Source organism: Fragaria vesca, linkage group LG2 (assembly GCF_000184155.1).
Source record: "Fragaria vesca subsp. vesca linkage group LG2, FraVesHawaii_1.0, whole genome shotgun sequence".
Lineage (NCBI taxonomy): Eukaryota > Viridiplantae > Streptophyta > Magnoliopsida > Rosales > Rosaceae > Fragaria > Fragaria vesca.
The window spans coordinates 21275751-21282137 of NC_020492.1; the positions used below are offsets into that span (position 1 = coordinate 21275751).

Here is a 6387-nt window from a genome sequence, read left to right on the forward strand (position 1 = left end):
CGCCGGCATCCACCCCTACCACCAGCAATAGGCCCCGGCGGCAGCTCCTCCTCCTCCCCCGGTCGTCGCCGCTGCCATTCTTAACTCTGAGAGGGTAAAAAGATTAACCAGGGCTATTTTAGTCATTTTAGTCGAGATTGATGTCATTTTGAAAGTTTAGGTATGAAACTGATTAAAAAAAAATATGAGGTGTCAAACTGATTTTAGACCTAAAGTTCAGGGTAGTAAAGTGAAATTATCTCTTATATAAATATATTCAATATGAGGCTTATATGAAAGATCTCGTTGAGATCATCGTGATGATAAAAAAATTTGTTAGTAACAAATTTTTAATTTAGATGTTAGTGTAAATTAGAAGAACAATATTTAAAGTTAAATAAAATAATACTTAGTTTTAGTCTATCAAACCCATAAGCCAAATTTGGCTTACAAAATAGCTGAAGCTAAATTTTTTGTCTTGAGAATTATAATTTGGCTTATGGTGGGAGTAACTATAGGCTAAATTTAGTTTTTTAAGCCTATGGTAGGAGATAGTCTACATGCGTGATTCACAAATGAGCAATAATTGTTCTGCGGAATCTGCCAATAGGTGCTCTGCCCATTGGGGTAGGATGAATGCAGGAATGCGGGTGGTTGGTGCTTCGGAGATCTAAAGTGTGAATCACGTTCTAATCCACTAATCCATGCCTCTGGTAGGAAAATGTTACATGAACCTGGTTGGAATACAGGAAAACAAAAAAAGCTAGACTGCATTATTTGCGACAAAATTGCATGCAACGGTAATTGTACTAATTAACAGTTAGTAATTAATGAATTAACCCTACTAAAAGATGCAAGATAATCAAGTCCCCTTCATATATATTCAAACCAATGTTGTACTGTACTTTGATTTTGATTATAGCACCCTTTAGCAATCCTAATTAAAAAACTCTGGCCTTTTCTTGCTGAAAGTGTACATATAATTGTACATAATGACAGTCGGTTCAGCAACTCCTAAAACCAGCGAAGGCTGTCCGCCGAATAATGATTGGATGACACCACATAATGATTGGCTGTACTCAAGCTTCCCTCTGCCAGCATACAAACATAAATTTCAGACTCCATTAAAACTTAAAAGCCTCAACTAAAAACACAGAAACTAGCTATAAACTAAAACATAATAATAGGTATGCACAGAGTGGATTTTTATTAAGGGATTCTACCTGTATCCCTACTCAATTGCTCCCCAAAGGCGATCACTGGAAGCGCAGAAGCAAATAAAATGTAGGAGGTTGGAGCTAATATCCAGAAAATGGATCGGAGTCAAAACACTATGAACTAAGCCAAACAACACAACAAATCAATCCGACATCGAAACTAAGATCATAAGATTTAATTTACCTAAAGCCGGCCAGAACAAATTTCACCAATCCAGTCCTGTTTATAGCATGCTTTTCTTCCTTTAAAATCATTGACAATACCCTTGAATGGACTTTTGATGCTGTCCATTCCTGTTTTGCATAGAAAAAGAAAAGGATTAGAAATCTCAATTGGTTTCATCAAATTTATAGCCAAGTTATGTGAATCCCATTAGCATTAGGTGAATTACATGACTCGAAAACACAAGAAATTAAACACTATGAACACTGCCATAGTGTGATAGAGACACAAATGTGAAACAAAGTTTGATACACCAAAAACACGAAACAGAACATGGGTTTGCATGTTTGATATTAAACCATGTTACCTTAAAAGAGGGTTTGGTTTGGTTGATTATGAACAATGTGTGACGTGACAGGAGGCGGCGGCGGATGAAGAGAGAGGTAGACAGAGAGTGTTGTTGTGTGTGTGTGTGTTGCCGGCCGGTGAAGGGTCGCCGGAGGTCTCAGACACTCGTGTTAAGGGGTGCAGGGACAAAGGGATCCCCTCCCTGTCCCTCTCTCCTTGATATTAGAAAACGTGTGTCTCTGTGTTTCTGGCTGTCTTGCTTCTCAAAATGTTTGGTTTTCGAGAAAGTTTCGGAGATATAAATACAGACGAGGAGACGAGGAGGGATGCATGCAGAAGGAGGATCCGAGTTCGAGTTGACCCGAGGACGAGAAGCTGACGTGGAGGAAGGGGATTGGCTGGAGGAGAGACGAGTTCGGAGAGCGCGTAACTGAGAATTTGTATGGTTTTTGTGTCGACCTTGACTGCGAGTTTGTTTTTGTGTTTTGTTCGTCTAGGTGTTTTTTAGGGCTCAAGTGCTCAACCATGAAACTGAAATACAATTCTGACAGAAAATCTGACAGAAAATCCGTTCATGATCTACAATTTTTCTTAAATTTGATGTGGGATGTTATGAGTTTTCCTTTTACTCAGATTTACATAGATCCTGAATTTATTTTTCTTCTATTTTGGTGAGAACACTTTACAATGTGCTATGTCACAAATGCTATTAGTTAAAATCTTTGAAACGTCGACTCCAACCGAAACTTCCAATCTTTAATATATAGAACGACCGGAAGAAGTTTATGATAACTAGTCATTCGTGAATGACATATGCAACTAACAAACTAGGAAGTTTAGGAAGATTTAGGTTATATTTCTTGTCTTCATGTTTTGTCATACTCACCACACAAAAGAAAAAATATTATTATTGCAAATTTGCAACACGGACAACGTACTTCACTATATAAGAAGAAATACGGTGTTAGCTAGCTGTTTGATAGACACAAAATTGAATTATTTTGAGGTCATGATCATCGATCAGCTAGCCTCCCCTTAAGAACTTGACATGTTCTGATCTGGTAGCCTAAACTTCTCCTCCCAACTCCGCGTGGATTAGATATGATCGAGTATGCTGTCCTTTCTCTTCTGGGATTTCTCTGTCATTTTTGTTTGCTATATACCAACCCTGGTAACCCACCTATACGCATCAATTCGAACCCTGATCGAAAATTTACAGAAGAATAGAAAGTCAGAAAGAGAAAGACAGCATGTTACTCTGTCTAGCAATGAAGACACAGCTTTCATGCAGATACGTACAGAAGATCCTAGCTGAGCACAGCTTGGTTTTAGCTTTCGCAGCTTGACTGTAAATGCATGCATGCATGACAACTGATCTGCATGCACAGATATCATCTTCGTTCTTATCAGTGTGACACCGACTCGATCTGTTGGAGTCCACGTCTTGCGGGTCTTCGTGTTCATTGTGCTGCCCTAGCTACTCCCATACGTCCTCGTTTTGCAACTTTAGAAGTGGTAATAACTAGTCCCACTATGAGAAAGAATCAGAGAAAAAAGAGGATAAGCCTTTACCAGCCTTTACATGAAACAATTCGATATCCACCTATCTTCAGTTACTTTGTTTGTGAAGTGGGAATTGTGCTAATCTTGCGCAAAAACAACATATATCTTCTCTCGAGCCTTGTGCCTTTAGTTAGCTTTGTAGCACTATCCGGGATTAACTTAACCACATTTAGCTAGCAATCGGCAATCCGGGATTAACTTAACCACAGCTAGCTAGCTAGTGCGTTTAGTGTAAAGTTCATCTCAAATTTGGATCCAATAACAACGGACTTGCTTGATCGACTAACCTGAGTGCCCTGTAAGAGATCGATGATTGGGTTTGTGGTCCTTCCAGCTATCATAAGTACCGTACGCAGTACGTGAAATCCCCACCATAGTTTTATGAGGAGATATTTATTCAAGGTGATCGATCGATAAAGTTATACGCAAAAGTATGCAATAAGATCATTTAGCTTGCATAGTCTAGCTGCTATAGTATATGTTTCTCCAATATTTGGTTACCTGCAAAAACTAATATGCAGTACATGAATCACGTTTGCTGTTGTCTTTTAGAAGTAGTATTTACTGTTTAGTACTATTCCCTAAGTTTGCTGTTTCTATCTGTGTGTTTAGTGTGGAGAACCAGAGTTCTTATTCGATGAGGGGAAAAATGCAAGTGGAACAAACCCTAATTGAGTACCCAGAGAACACACCAGGATATTAATTAAGCTGGTATTAGTTAAGCTCAAGGATATTATATGAATAAGATGTCGGCATCTTTCCAACTTTTAGGTGTTAGCTATAATAGTTAAAAACTAGCCAGTACGTTCAATCTGGACGGAAACCCTAGCTGCCTTACTGAAACTACAATTATAACTTATTGCTCATATCGATCACATGCCATTCTAGACGACGACTTAACAATCAATTAACAAGGACTCGATCGATCGGGGATCTAGTACTCTGAAGGATCTAAGGAACAATGAACAGCCACCCATGTTCATGGATTAATTATATAAACTTGGTAATGTCTGTTGCTTGAGATAGATTCCATCATGGCGGCCTAGGGTTTAATTAAACTAATTAATCTTTCCACTTATAATTTAATTAATTTGCTTTAGGCACGCGAAGGTCATCGTTTCTGTTCTGGTTCGTTGACTTGTTGGTAATAATCGTAATCTAGCTATCTCCGACGGTCAATTAGAGAATTATACATTTTCCGATTTAAGTGACCATATGGTCAAATTCACGACAAGAACGTCCCAGAAAGACAGGTGTGCTTATAATTGAATCTTCACAATAATATAACGCACGACATGCAGGTTCCCTTTGATCGAATGGTGTGCGTCTCAGATATATACAACACATTCATACTTTTATAAGCAGCTCATATCAATCATACAAATTTCAAGTTGAACTTATTTATTAACTTCATATATCAGTGCATAATGTATACATACGTACGGTTGGTGATTACATACAAAGAAGCTGACCCAAAAGGCCAAAAGAATTCTTGATTGCTAGCTAATTTTCCTTTATTTATATATGTAGAGATTACATATTTCTGAAATTGGAAAAACTTAATCAACGAATCGACATTGAAGTAACAACATATACACACACACACACTGAAATTATTTGCCAGACTATCAGGGTTTTATTTGGATACAATAATCAAAGAATTAAAGAATGATCAAAGTATATGGGATCATTTGCCCCCATACTTTGAACTACAAGAAACTGTTACTTGAACAGTTAATGAAAATATAAAAAAACAACATTATGCTATTGTGTAATCTATATATATGTATAGAGGAATTCAAAAATTTTGGATATAAGATGCATCAATGTGAGTTCAGCTTCGGCTTGGGCATGGCACATTTTCCGTGGGGCGACCTTGCAAGGCGAAGCCACTTCTCTTCAGAGAGTAGTTTTGCAAACCTGCACATTGATAATCAGAACTTTCTGTTAATATATATAATGTATGTTATACATAGATATTGTTAGAGCATATTTATCAGACTCTATATTTTAGTTTTTTAATTATTTTAGAGAGCGTGTTTAGCTTTTTAGGTATTTTAAAAGCTCCAACAAACTAGTCAAAGTTTAGCTATTTTAACTTTTAGCTATCTCACTAGCTAAATATAGCTAGCGTAGCTAGTGAGATGTGACTCTCTATAATTTAATACATTCCTTTTAAGTTATTTAATATGATATATAAATACATATAAACTATATAATCTTTATTTATAGAATAATATTAATTTAATACTAGCTAAATTAGAGAGCATTGATGCAGACGTATCTCAAAAATCGCTAGCCAAAATGACATTTTTCTTTAATTTAACTAAAATTTAACTCAAAAATGTCTAGCATTTGTAAAGATGCTTTTAATTTGTTGCATTATCAGATAAAAATAATACTAGAGATATCGGAGAAATTAACAAAGTAATATATGTTTGTACTTTGTATACCTTATAAGAGCCTCTGCATTGGTCTCATGATTGCAAACCTCAAATCTGCCATTCTCCAAATTAACCCTAGACACAGGTTTCTTCAATAGGCCTTCTCCAACTTCTAGGAGATCGTTCAAATTTTTCTTTGTGGCTACATCCACCGAAGATACTTGTCCACGTAGCGTGTCATCCTGCGTTTTCATTTCCATTGATCAATTATTAGATTTGTCTTTGTCAAAATTTTATACGATTATTAATTTCATGGCTATCTAGAAGAATAAAATTACACAGAGATAATTATAATAAGAACCTGAATTCGAAGATAGTTTTTCTCTGAGCGAAGGGCTTGGAAAACTACAGACAGGTGAAGATCGACCATATCGGCACTTGCCTGACTGTAAACGTTTATGATTGGGGTGGAACCACCACTGGTTAACCATTTCAAGATGCCCCATTTAGCTGCTCTCGGCGCATTGTACTTGAATTCAGATTTTGGCGAGCCAGTTCCTAATGATATAACCAAAAACCGTCCATAGTCCATGGGTTTTATAGGGAAAAAATCGGAGCTCCCCTTGATTATTTCCTTTGTAACTTCACCAATAGCAACCAGAGTCTGAAATTAAAGCAGAAGTATTCTGGGTTATATATATGTTCTTGATCATCAATCTTGGATCAGTTGGAT

The 6387-nt window shown here is 36.8% G+C and overlaps 1 pseudogene across 1 annotated transcript in view; it reads right to left on the reverse strand.

Annotated features, from left to right (window-relative positions):
- The window catches only part of LOC101311933, a 15231-nt pseudogene that overhangs the window by 7259 nt on the left and 1585 nt on the right, over nucleotides 1–6387 (reverse strand). The window lies entirely within an intron of this gene.